This window comes from Tamandua tetradactyla, chromosome 14, assembly GCF_023851605.1.
Source record: "Tamandua tetradactyla isolate mTamTet1 chromosome 14, mTamTet1.pri, whole genome shotgun sequence".
Lineage (NCBI taxonomy): Eukaryota > Metazoa > Chordata > Mammalia > Pilosa > Myrmecophagidae > Tamandua > Tamandua tetradactyla.
The window spans coordinates 79549475-79571962 of NC_135340.1; the positions used below are offsets into that span (position 1 = coordinate 79549475).

At 36.9% G+C, this 22488-nt stretch overlaps 1 protein-coding gene across 1 annotated transcript in view; it reads left to right on the plus strand.

Moving 5' to 3' along the window:
- RAB8B (RAB8B, member RAS oncogene family) overlaps positions 1-22488 on the plus strand; it is an 84715-nt gene that overhangs the window by 32406 nt on the left and 29821 nt on the right. The gene's annotated exons all lie outside the window — the stretch shown is intronic.

The window sequence follows — 22488 nt, forward strand, 5'->3', positions numbered from 1 at the left end:
ATGATTTCACTTGCAGAGTTGGGCTTAGAGTGAGGCCACATCTGAAGAAAAGAGGTCCTCCAGAAATAACTCTAGTCTAAGCTTCTGTGCTACCTGCGTAAGCTTCACAAGAGAAAGCCTCATGATCAAGGGCCTGGCCTGTTGATTTGGCGCCTGCTGATTTTTATTTTTACTTTTTACCCACTGTAAAATAGGACCTTACATGTAGAATGATGAATTAAAAATATAGAAAGCAAATTATTCACAAAGTCACTTTTGCCCTTTGTCTGTGTGGGAATTCACCATCATCCTTTCAGTTGAGCAGCGTTTAAAATCCAATGAGCTCATGAGAATTAACATCAAGGGATTGAGAGAACCTTCTGGACCAAAAGAGGAAAGAGTGAAATGAGACAAAGTGTCAATGGCTGAGAGATTCCAAACAGAGTCGAGAGGTTATCCTGGAGGTTATTCTGACGCATTAAGTAGATATCACCTTGTTGTTCAGGATGTAGTGGAGAGGCTGGAGGGAACTGCCTGAAAATGTAGAGCTGTGTTCCAGTAGCCAAGCTTCTTGATGATGATTGAACAATGATATAGCTTTCACAGTGTGACTCTGTGAATGTGAAAACCTTGTGTCTGATGCTCCTTTTATCTACCATATCAACAAAAGAGTAGAACATATGGAATAAAAATAAATAATAGGGGGAACAAATGTTAAAATAAATTTAGTTTGAAATGCTAGTGGTAAATGAAAGCGAGGGGTAAGGGGTATGGTATGTATAACTTTTTTTTCTCTATTATCGTTTTATTTCTTTTTCTGTTGTCTTTTTTATTTCTTTTTCTAAATCGATGCAAATGTTCTAAGAAATGATGAATATGCAACTATTTAAGAATTGCTGATTGTATATGTAGAATGGAATGATATCTTATTGTTTTGTTTGTTTGTTGTTAATTTTTTTAATGAATAAAAAAATGCCAAAAAAATCCAATGAGCTTATTTTATTAAAGAATACACTGTTGCCCTCTCATGTTTTATAGCTGAGTAAATTAACTGAATATAATTAATAGATTATAGTATGGTGAATTCAGAATTATTCGTGTTGATTAGGGACAGGGATAAGTTGGAAAAATGAAATAGGTAAGTGATTCCCTTCTTCCTGGATCTGTGTCTGTAGATGCTACAAAGAGGCATCATGTCAAACTAAGTTTACATTTTTTTGTCCCTTTTTTTTTCTGGACATTCTCTCGTGGTGATAGCAAATAAACCCGAAATTGTAGGAATCAGGGAGAGAGGAACACGTTTGTTCAGGCTATTTGATAGATAATGATTGCAGTCTCCAGTTAACACTGGCTCTTTCTATGTGAATGTGTGGGATAGGTCGTTTGGCACTCTTAATGCTCTTTTCTCATAGAAACAACTTTGTACTTAATGGTAAGATTTTGCAAGGTCAGCCCCCCAAAGTTTCTTTAATCCAGAATTTGAAGTATTGTTGTAGATTATTGGTTCAGTTATATAGCGTGTGTAATATTTTCTTCAAAATTATTTAATGCAAAGATAATGTAAGATTAAGTGAAAAGTTTTTCATAATTTTGAAAATGATCTCACATCAACATACTACTCTAACATAACTTTACTGCTTTACATGTTGCTTTCCTTTGTGCATGTATATTTCCATAGTTGCAGACAGTGCATTTTCTTTTTGCTTCTTTTATAACATTATAATAAATATTTTCCAAGTTTTTGTATAATTGATTAATGACCACTTTTAATAGATCCAAAATATTCCTTCATGGTGAAAAAGACACAGAGCCTTTGGTAGCTACCTCAGCATTGAGTAGTAGAAGCAGGGACGTGGGAAATCTATTTTCAAGGAAGTATGTCTGTACCTGCCTGAGAGAAGACATAGCTCTTGGTCATTCACTCCCAGAGATTCTGTTTTGGGAAAATAAGGGCCATTGCCTTCCAGGGCCCAAGGTGCTAGATACTTGCAAATGAATCTTTTTTATCTTATATGCCTGGCAGTTGGAGCAACTGCCTGATTTTTAACCTGTTTGAAAAGGTTATTTTGTATTTGTCACTTAAAAAAAAACTCCCCTAGGGAAGTTTGAATTTAGTTTATTAAAACAGGTTTTGATACGATTTGAAATAATTATCTTGTCAATTTTAGAAAAAATTGTTAAATGTGGTACTGGATGATTCTCCAAGTCATTATGATTTCAGTATGTCTTTTTAAAAAGTCTCTTGGGAATGTCATTTAAGTTTTCTTTTCCCTTTCTCTTTACCCTGTCCTGAATGCTGGAAGCAGAAAGAATAATGATTGAATGTGAAATCCACTGTAGCATACTTTGACAACCCACTCATTTTATGCTTTGAATATAGTTATCACTCATCCATTGGGTGTTTAAAGTTTAAAGTGACAATTAGCTGGAGGACAAGGGAGACAACATGTTTTCTTGCTTCTTCATTGGTCCAAACTTCATTGGTAGGTCTGAAGCATTTAGCAGCACAGTGGGACCATTGTATTCTGTTTAAAATGCCAAACCAAGGAAGTAGTAGGCAACAGTAGGCAATCACCCTATAAAGTTAGAAAAATGTCTTTCAATTATTGGGGGACCAATGGCTGCATATATAGACATATACAAAGACTTGTGAAGACTATAGAGTGCTGGCAGCTTTAAACTTTTGTATCATAGGGGATTTTGTTTATAAATTAAGATGATATCATTGATAAAAATTTTTCATTTTTGATTAGGAAAAATGATGTTGTTTTTGCCAGTTTTGTTGATTGATATCTCACCCTTTTACTTAGTTATTACTAGTCTCCATCTGTTTGTTTTAACCCTACTCATTAGCAATAGCTTATTATAATTATCTGTCTGTCTCACTGGCTACACAGACCTAGAGATGCTTAATTTTACATGTTTTGTGGAATTGATGTTGGTTTTGATCAAGAAAAGGCATTTGCTACTAGATTTATTAGAATACTGTGAGTTGCCCTTATGCTTGGTTATTGTATAATCTCTGATCACTTTCCTTTTATCCAGAGGAAAGTTTTTAGGAGAAGAGAATGAGGAAGGGGAGGTGGATGGGTGGGAGAGAAAGATTATGACTTTAGATTATATGCTTCTTATCTGTGTTAATTTGGTACAGATTTCATATACCCATCCCCACTGCCAAATATTGATGATTTGTATTAACTGGTTGAAAAATCTTAATAAATTTTACATTTTGTACAAATCTAAGCTGAAATCTTTCTAAATAAATAATTTGGGACTTTCCCCTGAAAATAATAAAAATGTAGCTAAAGTTTATTTCAGTCCTAGTTGCTATCTGATTTGTTATTTAGATAACAACCTTTTAATTTTTCCTCTTAAGAACTCATTCTAAATGGGAAAAATATATCTTTTGTGTGGGGGGGGGTATGTGCTGTACAGCGGAGTCACATTTCCTTATTTTTCCATATGAGTATCCTATTATTGCAGCACCATTTGTTGAATTTTTGTTTGTTTGTTTTTTTGGGAATCATGGACCGGGAATCAAACCTGGGTCTCCTTCATGGCACATGAGAATTCTACCACTGAACTTCTGTTGCACCCCTGTCATTTGTTTTTATTTAGTTGTACCATGTAGTGTTGTTATTTAATTCTATTGCTTTATTATTTTTTAATTTTTACCTTTCACTTATCTCGAAATGAATGGAAAATATGATACATGGTCAATACTTGAGAAGATCCAAAGGATTGGTTTCATTGCATTTTTGGTGTAACGTCATTGGAATGTTATGATTTTTTCCAGTGACTGTTCCAGTGATTTGGCAATATGTTTTCCAATAGTAATAGTACCATAAAATCAGGATTTGTTTTTTTCAGTCATGTTTTGAATGACCACAGTATTCCCTTCACCCTTAAATGAAACTGAGACCTGATCCTGAGTTGTCAAGTACAAACAAGGAAATTCCAGGTTTAGGAAAGTAGTAATGATTCATACTGGAGGAGTTTTCTTGTTATTAAGGTACACTTTCTTGGAACCAGTGGACAGAGCAGAGGAGATACAACTGGTTTCTTTTTGGATCAGTTTGTTTCTTGAGATGGTCAGGGAAAAGAAATGGAAAACTGAGAGGTGTTCCAAGTTTTTATTCTTCAAAAATATTTATATCACCAGTTAGGCTCTTTCTGAAAAAAAAAGGTATTTTATTGAAAGTTAAAACATGGCTTATTGAGAACCTCTAAAATTCACATTTTGACATCTTCAAGTGCATCACTATTCCCAGATTGAGTAACACTTAAAGCACATTTCCCCTCCCCCACCTTTTTTAAAGCACATTTCCTTTTGAAAGTGCAAGATTAGCGAAGAGACTTGTCATGCATTCATTCTGCCATTCTCAAATGATAGGCTGAATGCTGGCTAATCTCTTCTGGTTTCTTAATCACATTTAAAATCTGAAGTCCTTTGTAGGTGTTTCTGCGCACTTACCTGAGTTGTAGCTCTGCTACATTTATTATTTCTGTTATTCTCTCTTGACATTATGGAAGTTCTAACACATAGAAACCTTTGATTTGTGATTCAATACATTGTTATATTTTAGTATTTATCATTTGATATGTTATGATTTATCATCTTGCCGTTTTATTTCCCAAAGATATTTTGAGGGGTAATTAGATCATTATATTTGAGCTTCTCAAATATAAACTTCACTGAAAATTATTTTTACCTGTAGTATTTTTGTATTTGTCATACGTGTGTTTATGGTTGAAAGAAAAATTAAGTCCTTTCTAATTTCTGAAATTAGTTTATGAGTTTCTGTCTTTTGTTGACATTATTAGATTTTATGGAAACAGTTGTCTTATGAAGAATGCCAAGAATTTAATTTAATTCAGTAGCAAGTAGAAAATTCTAAAATACTGTAAATATGTACAGTTTTTTTTTCAGCAGGAAGTGTTAGAATATCATTGATGATTTACACCATAAATGGAGTTTAATTTACAACTTCCTCCTTACAGAGGAGAAGAATCAAGGAAATCTGAAAACTTCTGGTCCATCTTCTTTTTATTATATCAGGTGTCCTTTTTAAGAGCAAGTTATATTTACAGACAATTTGTTAGTCCATGGTAAAGAAAAATATATATCCCTATTTCTTTAGTTGGATTTAACAAAATTAACAAAAATATACAACTACCACTGATCATTTCCAACTATTGTTAACAGGTCTTCTAAATTTATGTTTGTTGTGTTTCTTTCGTAAACGTTGGACTTTCTAATTTAAAAATTTAAAAACACCATAAATTTTAAAATGAAGCAGAAATTGATTGTAAAATATAAACAGTTAAAATAGGCTTTTATGAATGTGTATTTATGAGAAAACAATTCCTTGTTCTTTCAATGTAAGTAGCATTCTCATTTTATTTCTATTTTTACACATTTTCTCTAAATCTTTTCTTTATTTTGGAAAAAATATTTTAAAACTTCAGTCTGTGACTCATACTTTTTCTATTTCAGGAATCCATTCTTTCCAATTAGCGATTCCAGCTAATTATCCTTAAATCAAGTACTCTAAAATTTCATTAATCTCCATGTTTGAAAGTACACACACGCACATACCATAAACTGAATGTGGTTATCAAAGAAAGTTGAAAAAAACTGGCAGGATCCATTTGTGCTGTATCTTCATCATTAATAATAAAAGTCTTGAGTCGAGAAGTGAATGTAGCATTTCTTAAAGTAGGTTTCAGTGTTTGGGAAACTTGTTTTTCTATTTCTGGAAGACTTCTGAAATGTAAATAGACAAACCATATAAACCACATTCAGATGGCCTGGGATCACAGATTTTTTTACAAATGTACTTTTGAAGCAAACTGCATTTTTTTTCTATTTAATTGAAAAGCACTGTGTTAAACTTCTTGTTCTTCAAGTGGGTCAAAGGGATAAATAACTCATGTTTTTGTCTCCCTTATATGTGGCTTTGTGAGTGAACCCAGCATTGAGATCTTACATTGCTATCATTTACTGAAAGGCTGAATGACCCAGAAATTTGAATGTTATTTTTTTCATGACTCCTTTATTGCAGCCAAATTAGAAAATCTCAGTAGTAATCTTCAGTTGAAGGTCCCTGCTGTTTTTCCACCCGATTTGCCTCAGTCAGGCTGCAGACTTCCCGAAGTAACACACGATTGTTACTCTAGATAGAAGAGAGAGCTCTGTGTGAGTGCTAAGCCACAGCATCCACAGGACAGACTGCATCAAGCTTGTACTTGAAGGTCAGGATAAGTGACTGGCCCTCAAGAGGGAGTCCAGAGGCCATGAAAAGTCTCTCTTCAAATCTCGTTCCCACACTCAGTAGTGACATCCTTTTTCCCATTCTCAAACTAGGGTCAACCTCCATAATCTCTTAATATTAATCTCTTAAAACAGAGAAGGTTATATTATTACTATCTGTTGCTTGACTTTAGTGTAAAAGTTCTGTATCTTTCCATGTTAAATTTTATGTAATTTGTGGAATGAAAAGGGACCCAATACTGCCTGTCCCAAGTTCCTTTTCCCTGTTCGGTCTGTTAACTGTGGGTTTGAGCCGAGTCAAAGGTTTCCTTCTCTCTGTTCTGCTGGTCAACCCCTTCCTTCCAGCTGTTACCTACTGTATCACTTGTTTTTTGAGAAATATCTGATAAGTAGTGCTCTGGGCAAGTGCTAATTCAATATTTTTAACAAGAGTCTCACTCCCAGGTTTCTGCTAGCTCTTGTGCCCTTTGGGTGGCCCTGGCCTTCTCAAAGGTACAGGGTAGAGACAGTGTAAGCACCCCTCCCCCCTGCTCTTCAGCTTCCCTCCTCATCCTCCCACTCTGCCTGTGGCTGTTCTCTTCCCTCTCCCTTTGGAACCCTTTATTACTTTCTCTAAAGTGCCAGTCTCAACACAGTAACCCACATGTGTGTTTGTCTTTAGTCCTCGGCCTAAATCTAAGTACTTTTTCCTCGAGATGAAGAAGAAAATGTCCCTGAATCCCCCTGCTTAAAATTGGAGTGGCCAATGCCCCTAGCTACCCCGTGCCCGGTCTGCCTCTCACTTCTGAACTTGATCCAGTCTTACTGTCACTCATATCTGGTCACCAAGGGCTTTATATTCAACAACAGCAGTGGTGCCTGCTTTTCCCTCAACAAAATCTTCTAAGGTATCTTCTGTCTCTAAAATTTAGTTTGATTTTTCTGCTACCCTTAATGAATGAATGCTTCAATATGGCATTTTTCTAGATAACTAATATTTGCTTTTAAAAACAATGAAAATGTTCATGTATGTGAAATATGAAAACTCCAGTGCCCTGAACACAGTTATGTTTTTTTCTTTATTAGAGAAATTGTCTGTTTACAAACCAATCGTGTATACAATACACGATTCCCATATCCCGCCCTATTTTTAACACCTTGCATTGGTGTGGAATGTTTGTTAGAATTGATGAAAGATATGTAAAATATATAAGATTCCACAAGGAAAGAGTAACTTTCCAGAAACCTACAACCTCCACATGGGTCCCTGGTCCGGGGAAAAAAAAAATTGCTGAAAGGACATTTTCATAATTGTACTATTAACTGTAGTTCATGGTTTAACTTAGGGTTCACTGTTTATGTAGTATAGTTCCAGGAATTTTCTAAAAAAATTTTTATTCTGTTACCATAAATACAACCTAACATTCCCTTAACCACATTCAGATGTGTATTTCAGTGCTGTTATTTACATTTACAATGTTGTGCTTCCATCACCACCATCCATTACCAAAACATTTCCATTGTGCCAAATAGGAACCTTGTACATTTTAAGCCTTAACTTCTCATTCTCTACTTCCACCCTGTCCCTTGATAACCTATGTTCTAAATTCTGACTCTTTATGAGTTTGCTTATTCTAATTATTTCATATTAGTGAGATCATATAATATTTGTCCTTTTTATTTTACTCAACATGATGTCTTCAAGATTCATCAGTGTTATTGCATGTAGCAGAACTTCATTCCTTTTTACAGCTGAATAGTATTCCATTGAATGTATGTACCACATTTTGTTTATCCATTCATTGGTTGATGGGACTTGGGTGCTTCCATCTTTTGACAATTATTAATAATGCCACTCTGAACATTGGTGTGAAAATATGTGTTTGAGTCTCTGCTTTCAATTCTTTTGGGTATATATTCCTAGTAGTGGGATTGCTGGGTCATATGGTAAGTCTATACTTAATTTTCTGAGGAACCACCTAACTTTTTCCACAGTGGTTGTACCATTTTACATTCCTGCCAGCAATGAATGAGTGTTCCTATTTCTCCACATCCTCTCCAGCACTTGTAGTTTTCCTTTTTTTCCCAAATAGTAGCCATTCTAATGACATTTCCCTAATAGCTAATGATGTTGAGCATCTTTTCATGTGCTTTTTGGCTGTTTATGTATCTTCTTTGGAGAAATATTTATTCAGGTCTGTGGTCCATTTAAAAAAATGGGCTGTATGTCTTTTTATTGTTGAATTGTAACATTTCTATATATCAAACCCTTATTTGATATGTGGTTTCCAAATATTTTCTCCCATCACCATACAGTTTTAGAAATTATAAAAGTTCCCACTGAACCCTTCCCTAATACTCTCTTCCTCCATAACAGCTATCTTGAATTTGTTGAAAATCATTCTCATGAATGTTTTTATACCAATTATACGCCGGTATATATAAATAATACTGTTGTTCTTGATATTTTTGAAATTTTACAGAACTGGGTTGATGCTGTATATATTTCTGCAACTTGCTCTTTTAAATTACCATTATGTTTTAAGATTCATCCATGCTTATAATTGTGGTTCTAATTTACTGCTCCAGAATGTTTATTTGTATACAAAAATATGCTCCTGTTGGTGGACATTTCAGTCATTGCCAAAGTTTTGCTATGAGCAGGTTTCCCTGGGGAGATAGGACGTTTTGGACTATCTCCAAAAGTCCTGATTTTTAAGTGCCAAAATTAGATTTTAACCACTTTTTCTATTAATCTTTATGAATTTGAGTGAGTTGCTGCATCTCTTTGGGCTTCAGTATTCTTGGCAATAAAGGGAGGACTGGAGTAAATAATTTCTAAGATTCTTTCTAGGCAGAATTCTATGATTCCATTTTATATTTGCTTCTCTGCCTCTTTCTGGTGTATAGTGTATACCAGTTGTGAACAACCTTTCAGCATGAGTATTGTTCTGGTTTGCTAGCTGCCGGAATGCAACACACCAGAGATGGATTGGCTTTTAATAAAAGGGGATTTATTTTGTTGGTTCTTCAGAGGAAAGGCAGCTAACTTTCCACTGAGGCTCTTTTCTTACGTGGAAGGCACAGGATGGTCTCTGCTGGTCTTCTCTCCAGGCCCCTGGGTTCCAACAACTTTCCCCGGGGTGACTTCTCCAAAGGCCTGGGCTGAGCTGCAAGTGCTGAGGTGAGGAATGCCGAGCTGCTTAGCAGTGCTACGTTACAATCTCTCATTTAAGCACCAGCCAATTAAGTCAACATCACTCATTGCAGCAGACACGCCTCCTAGCTGACTGCAGATGTAATTGGCAACAGATGAGGTTCACGTACCCTTGGCTTATGTCTGCAGCAACAAGACTAGGTATGCTCACCTGGCCAAGTTGACAACTGAATCTAACTAACACAAGTATCAATTCAGAAAAAATAAAAATCCGTTAGTATACATATGTGTGTGTATATATGATATATGTATTTAAATTAAAAATGAAATGAATTTATTGAGTCCCATTGGGAATGTTTTCTTACAACTTAGATTTCCTGTTTATTGACTAGATAAACATTAATGAGCAAATTGGCACTGCTTGAAAGCCATCAAATAGTGTGGGACATATTTGAGCAACATGGAAGCAACTTTTGATCTTGTCTCTTGAAATTAGGTTTTGGGCTGACCTGCAAAGCTGGGTCCAAGCTGAGAGCAGCCTTGTGGGATGGGCCATGGATTGCTCATGGACTGGGTTGACACAGGGTAATTTTTTTTTAGTATGCTGTATGGTTGAGGTCACATTTCATTCTTTTTCCATGTGAGTATCCCGTTATTGCAGCACCATTTGTTGAATTTGGGGGTGGGGTGGGGGCATGGGGAGTGCACAGGCTGGGTGCAGGGTTAATTTGAATATGAATTATTAGGTTATGTTGTGCCAAAAAATGATGTGCTCTAAAAGGATATTGAAATAGGAAAGACCTTTTGGTACAAAATTTATACCCTTCAGAAGCTAATTTTTTTTTGAGTTTGTGTAGATTTTTTATTTTATTTTATTTTTTATTTTTTTATTAACGGAAAGAAAGAAAAAAAGAAAAAAAATAAAAATAAAAAAAAGAAATTAACACAACATTTAGAAATCATACCGTTCTACATATGCACTCAGTAATTCTTAACATCATCACATAGATGCATGATCATCGTTTCTTAGTACATTTGCATCGGTTTAGAGGAACTAGCAACACAACAGAAAAAGATATAAAATGTTAATATAGAGAAAAGAAATAAAAGTAGTGATGATAGTAAAAAACAACAACAAAAAAACCCTATAGCTCAGATGCAGCTTCATTCAGTGTTTTAACATGATTACTTTACAATTAGGTATTATTGTGCTGTCCATTTTTGAGTTTTTGTATCTAGTCCTGTTGCACAGTCTGTATCCCTTCAGCTCCAATTACCCATTATCTTACCCTGTTTCTAACTCCTGCTGGACTCTGTTACCAATGAAATATTTCAAGTTTATTCTCGAATGTCCGTTCACATCAGTGGGACCATACAGTATTTGTCCTTTAGTTTTTGGCTGGACTCACTCAGCATAATATTCTCTAGGTCCATCCATGTTATTACATGCCTCATAAGTTTATCTTGTCTTAAAGCTGCATAATATTCCATCGTATGTATATACCACAGTTTATTTAGCCATTCTTCTGTTGATGGACATTTTGGCTGTTTCCATCTCTTTGCAATTGTAAATAACGCTGCTATAAACATTGGTGTGCAAATGTCCGTTTGTGTCTTTGCCCTTAAGTCCTTTGAGTAGATACCTAGCAAGGTATTGCTGGGTCGTATGGCAATTCTATATTCAGCTTTTTGAGGAACCGCCAAACTGCCTTCCACAGTGGTTGCACCATTTGACATTCCCACCAACAGTGGATAAGTGTGCCTCTTTCTCCGCATCCTCTCCAGCACTTGTCATTTTCTGTTTTGTTGATAATGGCCATTCTGGTGGGTGTGAGATGATATCTCATTGTGGTTTTGATTTGCATTTCTCTAATGGCCAGGGATATTGAGCATTTCTTCATGTGCCTCTTGGCCATCCGTATTTCCTCTTCTGGTAGGTGTCTGTTCAAGTGTTTTTCCCATTTTGTAATTGGGTTGGCTGTCTTTTTGTTGTTGAGTTGAACAATTTCTTTATATATTCTGGATACTAGACCTTTATCTGATATGTCATTTCCAAATATTATCTCCCATTGTGTAGGCTGTCTTTCTACTTTCTTGATGAAGTTCTTTGATGCACAAAAGTGTTTAATTTTGAGGAGCTCCCATTTATTTATTTCTTTCTTCAGTGCTCTTGCTTTAGGTTTAAGGTCCATAAAACTGCCTCCAATTATAAGATTCATAAGATATCTCCCTACATTTTCTCTAACTGTTTTATGGTCTTAGACCTAATGTTTAGATCTTTGATCCATTTTGAGTTAACTTTTGTATAAGGTGTGAGATGTGGGTTTTCTTTCATTCTTTTACATATGGATATCCAGTTCTCTAGGCACCATTTATTGAAGAGACTGTTCTGTCCCAGGTGAGTTGGCTTGACTGCCTTATCAAAGATCAAATGTCCATAGATGAGAGGGTCTATATCTGAGCACTCTGTTCGATTCCATTGGTCGATATATCTATCTTTATGCCAATACCATGCTGTTTTGACCACTGTGGCTTCATAATATGCCTTAAAGTCCGGCATCGCGAGACCTCCAGCTTCGTTTTTTTTTCTCAAGATGTTTTTAGCAATTCGGGGCACCCTGCCCTTCCAGATAAATTTGCTTATTGGTTTTTCTGATTCTGAAAAATAAGTTGTTGGGATTTTGATTGGTATTGCATTGAATCTGTAGATCAGTTTAGGTAGGATTGACATCTTAATTATATTTAGTCTTCCAATCCATGAACACGGTATGTCCTTCCATCTATTTAGGTCTTCTGTGATTTCTTTTAGCAGTTTTTTGTAGTTTTCTTTATATAGGTTTTTTGTCTCTTTGGTTAAATTTATTCCTAGGTATTTTATTCTTTTAGTTGTGATTGTAAATGGGATTCGTTTCTTGATTTCCCCCTCAGCTTGTTCATTACTAGTGTATAGAAAAGCTACAGATTTTTGAATGTTGATCTTGTAGCCTGCTACTTTGCTGTACTCATTTATTAGCTCTAGTAGTTTTGTTGTGGATTTTTCCGGATTTTCGACGTATAGTATCATATCGTCTGCAAACAGTGATAGTTTTACTTCTTCCTTTCCAATTTTGATGCCTTGTATTTCTTTTTCTTGTCTAATTGCTTTGGCTAGAACTTCTAACACAATGTTGAATAATAGTGGTGATAGTGGACATCCTTGTCTTGTTCCTGATCTTAGGGGGAAAGTTTTCAATTTTTCCCCATTGAGGATGATATTAGCTGTGGGTTTTTCATATATTCCCTCTATCATTTTAAGGAAGTTCCCTTGTATTCCTATCTTTTGAAGTGTTTTCAACAGGAAAGGATGTTGAATCTTGTCAAATGCCTTCTCTGCATCAATTGAGATGATCATGTGATTTTTCTGCTTTGATTTGTTGATGTGGTGTATTACATTAATTGATTTTCTTATGTTGAACCATCCTTGCATACCTGGGATGACTCCTACTTGGTCATGATGTATAATTCTTTTAATGTGTTGTTGGATACGATTTGCTAGAATTTTATTGAGGATTTTTGCATCTATATTCATTAGAGAGATTGGTCTGTAGTTTTCTTTTTTTGTAATATCTTTGCCTGGTTTTGGTATGAGGGTGATGTTGGCTTCATAGAATGAATTAGGTAGTTTTCCCTCCACTTCGATTATTTTGAAGAGTTTGAGAAGAGTTGGTACTAATTCCTTCTGGAATGTTTGATAGAATTCACATGTGAAGCCGTCTGGTCCTGGACTTTTCTTTTTAGGGAGCTTTTGAATGACTAATTCAATCTCTTTACTTGTGATTGGTTTGTTGAGGTCATCTATTTCTTCTTGAGTCAAAGTTGGTTGTTCATGTCTTTCCAGGAACCCGTCCATTTCATCTAAATTGTTGTATTTATTAGCGTAAAGTTGTTCATAGTATCCTGTTATTGCCTCCTTTATTTCTGTGAGGTCAGTAGTTATGTCTCCTCTTCCATTTCTGATCTTATTTATTTGCATCCTCTCTCTTCTTCTTTTTGTCAATCTTGCTAAGGGCCCATCAATTTTATTGATTTTCTCATAGAACCAACTTTTGGTCTTATTGATTTTCTCTATTGTTTTCATGTTTTCAATTTCATTTATTTCTGCTCTAATCTTTGTTATTTCTTTCCTTTTGCTTGCTTTGGGATTAGTTTGCTATTCTTTCTCCAGTTCTTCCAAGTTGACAGTTAATTCCTGCATTTTTGCCTTTTCTTCTTTTCTGATAAAGGCATTTAGGGCAATAAATTTCCCTCTTAGCACTGCCTTTGCTGTGTTCCATAAGTTTTGATATGTTGTGTTTTCATTTTCATTCGCCTCTAGGTATTTACTAATTTCTCTTGCAATTTCTTCTTTGACCCACTTGTTGTTTAAGAGTGTGTTGTTGAGCCTCCACGTATTTATGAATTTTCTGGCACTCCGCCTATTATTGATTTCCAACTTCATTCCTTTATGATCTGAGAAAGTGTTGTGTATGATTTCAATCTTTTTAAATTTGTTAAGACTTGCTTTGTGACCCAGCATATGGTCTGTCTTTGAGAATGATCCATGAGCACTTGAAAAAAAGGTGTATCCTGCTGTTGTGGGATGTAATGTCCTATAGATGTCTGTTAAGTCTAGCTCATTTATAGTAATATTCAGATTCTCTATTTCTTTATTGATCCTCTGTCTAGATGTTCTGTCCATTGATGAGAGGTGAATTGAAGTCTCCAACTATTATGGTATATGTGTCTATTTCCCTTTTCAGTGTTTGCAGTGTATTCCTCATGTATTTTGGGGCATTCTGGTTCGGTGCATAAATATTTATGATTGTTATGTCTTCTTGTTTAATTGTTCCTTTTATTAGTATATAGTGTCCTTCTTTGTCTCTTTTAACTGTTTTACATTTGAAGTCTAATTTGTTGGATATTAGTATAGCCACTCCTGCTCTTTTCTGGTTGTTATTAGCATGAAATATCTTTTCCCAACCTCTCACTTTCAACCTATATTTATCTTTGGGTCTAAGATGCGTTTCCTGTAGACAGCATATAGAAGGATCCTGTTTTTTAATCCATTCTGCCAGTCTATGTCTTTTGATTGGGGAATTCAGTCCATTAACATTTAGAGTTATTACTGTTTGGATAATATTTTCCTGTACCATTTTGTCTTTTGTATTATATATATCATATCTGACTTTCCTTCTTTCTACACTCTTCTCCCTATCTCTCTCTTCTGTCTTTTTGTATCTGACTCTAGTGCTCCCTTTAGTATTTCTTGCAGAGCTGGTCTCTTGGTCACAAATTCTCTCAGTGACTTTTTGTCTGAGAATGTTTTAATTTCTCCCTCATTTTTGAAGGACAATTTTGCTGGATATAGGAGTCTTGGTTGGCAGTTTTTCTCTTTTAGTAACTTAAACATATCATCCCACTGTCTTCTAGCTTCCATGGTTTCTGCTGAGAAATCTACACATAGTCTTATTGGGTTTCCCTTGTATGTGATGGATTGCTTCTCTCTCACTGCTTTCAAGATCCTCTTTTTCTCTTTGACCTCTGACATTCTAACTAATAAGTGTCTTGGAGAACGCCTATTTGGGTCTAATCTCTTTGGGGTGCGCTGCACTTCTTGGATCTGTAATTTTAGGTCTTTCATAAGAGTTGGAAAATTTTCAGTGATAATTTCTTCCATTAGTTTTTCTCCTCCTTTTCCCTTCTCTTCTCCTTCTGGGACACCCACAACACGTATATTTGTGCGGTTCATTTTGTCCTTGAGTTCCCTGATACCCTGTTCGAATTTTTCCATTCTTTTCCGGATAGTTTCTGTTTCTTTTTGGAATTCAGATGTTGTATCCTCCAAATCACTAATTCTATCTTCTTTCTCTTTAAATCTATCATTGTAGGTATCCATTGTTTTTTCCATCTTTTCTACTTTATCCTTCACTTCCATAAGTTCTGTGATTTGTTTTTTCAGTTTTTCTATTTCTTCTTTATGTTCAGCCCATGTCTTCTTCATGTCCTCCCTCAATTTATCGATTTCATTTTTGAAGAGGTTTTCCATTTCTGTTCGTATATTCAGCATTAGTTGTCTCAGCTCCTGTATCTCATTTGAACTATTGGTTTGTTCCTTTGACTGGGCCATATTTTCAATTTTCTGAGCGTGATCCGTTATCTTCTGCTGGCGTCTGGGCATTTAGTCAGATTTCCCTGAGTGTTGGACCCCACAGGTTGTAAGATTTTTCTGTGAAATCTCTGGGTTCTGTTTTTCTTATCCTGCCCAGTAGGTGGCGCTCGTGGCACACGTTTGTCTACGGGATCCACCTGTAAAAGTTGCTGTGGGTCCTTTAACTCTGGAAAACTCTCGCCGTAGGGGAGATTTGGCAGCCGAAGCGTCTTGGAAGAGTGCCAGCCGGCCCGGGGGTCCGAATGCGGGGAGGGTCGCCGGCCGCCGCAGCACGTGAGAGCGCCCGACCAAATTTCCTAGTCGGCCCGGAGTGCCAAGCGTGGCGGAAGGGCGCCAGCTGTCGCAGCCCAGGAGAGTGCACTGTTCCCAGGCGGACCGGGGAGTCACGTGTTTGGAAGGGACCCCTTGGTCACCGTTACCCGCAGTCTGGGGATTTCTGACCCAACTCTTTCAGCTGGCCTGGGAAGGAGGAAGGGAGGGACTCCGGCCGCTTGCCGTCCCGCCCAGGAAAGCCCGCGTCCCTCGGTGTTCTCACCGGAGCTGGTTCTCCCAGACAGTCAGCCGTTCCAGGATGGGGTACGCTGTCCCTTTGATCTCCGTCGTGGCTCTGGGAGCTGCTCTGTATTGTCTCCACTCCCCCAGTAGCTGTTCTGGAGGAGGAAAGGTGAGGGCGGCAAGGCTGTTGAGGCTGGTGGTGGAGGAGCCGGTGAAGGCGGGGGAAGAGGGCACTGTGGTGGTTGGAGAGCCGCCGGAGCAGGAGGGGAAAGAGGGGAGAAGGAGGGCGGGCCAGCGGAGAAAGAGAGGGGAGAAGGAGGGCGGGCGGGCCTGCGGAGAAAGAGAGGGGGGAAGGAGGGCGGGCGGGTCGGCTGCTGCGGGGCGTGGGCGCCGCGCGGCGGGCCGGCCGAGAAAGAGAGGGGAGAAGGAGGGCGGGCGGGTCGGCTGCTGCGGGGCGTGGGCGCCGCGCGGCGGGCTTGCGGAGAAAGCTGTGTAGATTTTTTAAATTAAAAAAAAATTGTCAGGATGAGCTGTGGTTCTTGCTGCTGTCAGCATGACAGCTCCCTCCTTTGTAGTCTTTCATCATCTAGGATTAGGGAATAACCCAGGTAGGACTTTGCTATTGTGGGCTCTAGGATTCTCCAGTCATTGAAGGTCACAGTTTAGTGCTGAGACATAATAGCATCTACTTGGTTTACTCATTGTCCTTTTCTGGTTCTTGTCTGAACACTAGACAAATGAACTTCAGAGAAGTACTACATACAGTTTATCACTAAATTTAATAACATTCATGACAGGGTAGGAGTGACAGCTGCTGTGATTTGTCCATTTCATGTAGCTGTGACTCTATAAAATTTTATTAATTAGATACATTTGAGTATTGTAGATGTTATGATTGATTCAGCAGCCTGTCTTCTCTCCCTTATTGTGTAGCAGCCTATGGACTGGGGAAGTGACCCAACTCTAAGGATGGGCCTTACACCTAAATTCAGGGATGGGTTTAGATTTATCCAGTCTTGGTAACACCCCATGCCAGAGGTTGAAGGAAAAGTTGCTGAAAGGTTTGGGGAAATGTGTCGTTATGTTTGTTTGTTTGTTTTCTCAGATTTTTCCTTCCAGCTGTTCCAGAGCATTGGAGGCTAGAAGGAATATATATATATATATATATATATATATATATATATATATATATATATATATATATATATTTATGATAAATATATCATAAATATATATCATAAATATATATATATATTTATCATCACTTTTTTTTCTTTTTTTTGTGAAAAATAACATATATATTTAAAAAAAGCAATAAATTTCAAAGCACAGCACAACAATTAGTTGTAAAACATATTCCAGAGCCTGGTATGGGTCACAGTTCCACAACTCTAGGCCTTTACCTCCAGCTGCCCCAAGACACTGGAGACTAAAAGAAATACCAATATAATGATTTAGCAGCGATACTCATTTGTTAAACCCTATCTTCTCTGTATAACTCCACCATCGCCTTTGATCTTTCTCCCACTCTTTAGGGTATTTGGGCTATGCCCATTCTAAATTTTCATGTTGGAAGGGCTGTCAGTATTAAGGGGTAGGGAGATGGAACTAGCTGATGTTCTGGAGAGGTTGGCCCCTCGAGGTTACAGGACTTATCTGGTCCAGGGACCCATCTGGAGGTTGTGGGTTTCTGGAAAGTTACCCGAATCAATCATAACATCTACAATACTCAAATGTATCTAATTAATAAAATTTTATAGAGTCACAGCTACATGAAATGGACAAATCACAGCAGCTGTCACTCCTAGTGACATGGAATCTTTATAGAATCTTATATATCGCCCTAGGTGTTCTTTAGGATTGGCTGGAATGGTTTTGGTTGGGTTTTGGCAAGTTATGATAGGTAGCAGTGTCTAACTGAAGTTTGCATAAGAGCAACCTCCAGAGTAGCCTCTCGATTCTGTTGAACTCTCTCAGCTCTAATACCTTATTTGTTACACTTCTTTCCCCCCTTTTAGTCAGGATGGCATTGTTGAATCAGTGATGGCAGGATCAGACTCATCCCTGAAATGATTTCCCACACCATCAGGGAGACTTTCACCCCTAGATATCGTGTCTCACGTATTGGGAAGGGCAATGATTTCATTTGCAGAGTTGGGCTTAGAGAGAGTGAGGCCATATCTGAGCAACAAAAGAGGTCCCTCTGGAGGTGACTCTTAGGCTGTGTCCTTACTTTTTAAGAGAGAGCTACAGGAAAAGATGATCTCTCTTTTTTTGTTTGTTTTTTGTCTTTTGTTTTGGATATTGCTTTTGTGATAGGAACTTTCAAGGATGAAGTTAATATTCCCAGTAGGGCAAAGCCAAAGAAAGAGAAATGAGCTGAATCTGCTGGATTGAGCTAACCCTGAACCCCTCCTCACCACTGGGCTTTGATACATGAGTCAATAAATATCCTTTGTATTTAAGCTAGTATAAATTGGGGTTTCTGTTATTTGCAGCCAAAAGCATCCTAAATGATATAATTATATTTTCTTCGAATACCTGATTATTCTTTTAATCCCTGGAATATCCTCAGGAAATTATCCTTTCTTTAATCTTAAAGTTAATTCACTATATTTTTCTACTAATCTTGTCAAAGTAATTTTAATGTGAGGATTATTAAGATGGAATAAGATTTTCTCAACATCCATACTATTATTATTATTGTATATTAAGAAAACTTGTAATTTCTGAGTTTTCCTTACCTTTTGCACACCTAGAAATATTTAACCTTTACTTAAATACTTTAGAGTATTTAACTTTTAATTTAGCTCTGTGCATCTCCTATCTGGCTGGAAAAGAGAGAAATGGGGCCCTTGCTTGATTTGAGAGCAACTATAGAGCAATATGTTAATAGTACCCAATATCACAGGATTCAATGCCCATGCATAAACCAGGCCTTGAGGTTGTAATGGACATGGCTCAGTGGAGATGAGGAGGGAAGAAGGGAAAGAACTGCATGCGTGGAGTGGCATCCTTACAGAAAGATGTTGAATGGGGTGCCATGTACATGGTTGGGGAGAAGATGTGGTACCTACTGACAGAAATAAAAAGCCTAAATTAAGAGAGGTGCTGTGGGGAGAGCTTGGAGTTGCAGAATTGGAAGGAGAAGGAGAAGGTTGTGAAGGCTTGTATCATCAGACTGAGGAATTGGATCCACAGCTTCTTAAATAATCCGGTGCCATTAGCAAAGGAATTTTTGAAACTTATTCTAACAGTGGCATGTAAGGGAATTAGACCGGGGAGAGATGTTGGCACAGTGTCTTGGAAAATTGTTACTATAATCCATGCATGAAGTGATAGAGGTAATAGGATAATAGAATCCTAATGTTTAATCACTTACGCTTACATGGAATTTCACAGTTCCCAGAGCACACTCACACATATAATCTAATTTATCCAATTAGATTCTCATAATAACGTTTTTAATATATAGGAATATAGAGGTGCAAACCTTTCCAAAAGTTGTTAATGACAGAACCCAACCTAGAATGTAGGTCTCTTGATTTCCTAGTCCTTGTGCTTTTCAATAATAATTTATAGATATGTTTTCCATTTTTAGTGAAATTCTTAGTTTCTTAAAATGTTAAATATTTTAAGTTCCAGTGTGCATTTTCAAATTGTGCTAATTTGTGCTCTGTTTTGTCTGTCAGCTAGCTCTTGATAGCAGCATAAATAGAAACTAAATACTAAAGTTCACGACTCTTTACAAACATTGAAAACCTCTGAATAGTGAAAAGATGGTTAAGTATCACAGATAATGGCGAGCTTCCTCAAATAACAGAAAGGTGATACTTCTAGCAAATAAGAAAAACAAAAGGCTAAATCAGTAGAAAGTTTCTTAAATGTTTTAAATCAGTAGCCCGTAAGTGAGATTTTAAAGGATACTCAGAATGGCCTTGATGAATGTAGAATGTAAAGTTGCCGATGACTCCAACTACAGGCAAAGCCAACCTTGAAAGAATAGGAATTACAATCTTAATAAACCACAGTAAAGACAGTATTCATTCAAACAGACATTTTGATTGGCAGTTTCTTTTATTTGAAAGGCAAATGAATTATTAAATAAAGAATGGACATTAATGTTTTCATTGAGTAAGTTATTCTCCAAGTATAAAGTAGACATTTTGAAAGTCATGAATTTAAAAAATATATTAATATCCAGCTGTTTGAGGAACCGCCAAACTGCCTTCCACAGTGGTTGCACCATTTGACATTCCCACCAACAGTGGATAAGTGTGCCTCTTTCTCCACATCCTCTCCAGCACTTGTCATTTTTTGTTTTGTTGATAATGGCCATTCTGGTGGGTGTGAGATGATATCTCATTGTGGTTTTGATTTGCATTTCTCTAATGGCCAGGGACATTGAGCATCTCTTCATGTGCCTTTTGGCCATTTGTATTTCCTCTTCTGAGAGGTGTCTGTTCAAGTCTTTTTCCCATTTTGTAATTGAGTTGGCTGTCTTTTTGTTGTTGAGTTGAACAATCTCTTTATAAATTCTGGATACTAGACCTTTATCTGATATGTCGTTTATATCTATAAACATTTTTGAGTTCCTACCAAGTGTTAGATATTTTCTTGATGTTGGATCCATAAAGAGATACAGGGTAGAGGAGGGATCCCTAAAGGATCTTTCTTATACAATAAAAATTAATGTTTATATACCCCAAAGAATTGAAAGCAGGGACTCAAATAAATATATTTGCACACGGATGTTCATATAGCAGCATTACTCACAATTGCCCAAAGATGGAAGCAACCCAGGTGTCCATTAACCAATGAATGGATATAAAAATATAGTAAATACCTTCAGTGGAATATTATTCAGCTATAAAAAGGAATGAAATTCTGCTACATGTAACAGTATGGATGAACCTAGAATATATCATGTTGAGGGACATAAGTAATGTCCTCAAATATTGTATTATCTCAGTGGTTTGAAATAATTAGACTAAACACACTCATAGAGTCAGAAACTAGAATATAGGTTACCAAGTGCCAGGGTGGAGGTAGGAAGTGGGGAATTAATGCTTAAACTGTGTAGAATTTCTGTTCAGGGTGAGGGAAATGTTTTGGTAATGGATGGTGGTGATGATAGCACAACATTGTGAATGTATTTAACAGCAATGAATCACATATTTGAACGTGGTGGAAAAAGGGAAGGTTTAGGTTGTATATGTGTTACTAGAATAAAAAATACAGAAGCATAGGACTGTATAGCACAGTGAACTTTAATGTAAACTATGCACTATAGTTACAGTTATAGTTACTAGTACAATTATAAAAATATTTTCATGCATTGTAACAAAGGACCACACTAATGCAAGGTGTTAATAATAGGATGGTATATGGAACCCTCTATTTTATTCTTGATTAGTCAACTTCTTGAATAAATTTTTTTAAAAAATCAGTGTGCTGTAAGTCTTTAAGGAGTGATGGCAACAGTAAATTCTTAAAGGGGGGGGGTGGGAAAAGGCATGATGTTAACAATAATATTCATGCTGTGTTGCAAAGTTTTACTTCTGCCACCCCAGACCCAGCAATGCAGCACATGAGAGGGGGGGAAATGTGAGCCAGATAACCTGAAGATATTGGCTATCAGATTATTATTGTTAACAATACATAGTTACTAGTGTGCAGAAGGAATGATGGAGAAACTGTTTCTCTAGATTAGCTTGGGTGTGGTTGTTGTTTATTTCAAGGTTCACAAGAGTACATAAGCTTGGGTGGGGGTTTCTAGGGGTGTAAGAAAGTACCACCCAAGAAGCAGCAGAAAATCCAATATGTTTATGCCTATGTATAAAGCCAGAGAGAGCTAGGAAGCAACCTTTTGCAGGTATTATCAATGTTCATCTGTTCAAACATTGTAGCAACATAGCTCTTGAAGGCTTCCCACCATCCCCATCATCCCCTCCCACCCAAAAAAACACACAAGAAACTGCAGTTAATGTTTAAGTCAATTTAGAGGAAATAAAACTTAAATGTTTTCTTGAAATGTCTTGGAAACCACTTTAAGGGTTTCAGTATAGAATGCAAAAAAAATGGTAACACCTAAAACAAAACTGAGTGATGAGAATTTAGCAAATTGCAACCAAATTGTATTCATGGACTGGTCCCCATAGAAAGAGTCAAAGCTTATTTCTGAAGACTAGCATGCTGATATTTGTAAAGGATTTTTTGATTCTTTGTACTTGAGAGCTACTGAATAAAGTTTGGATTTTCATGTGCTGGGCAGGGAGATTGCTGGGTGATAGGTGAGAGAGGCTGAACATTTGAAGTGCCAGAGCCCCACATTAATTTGACATGCTACCTATCAGACTTCTGTTGAGTCTGTTGAGTCAACTCCGGCTGCAGGTTGGAATCACCTGGGGAACTTTA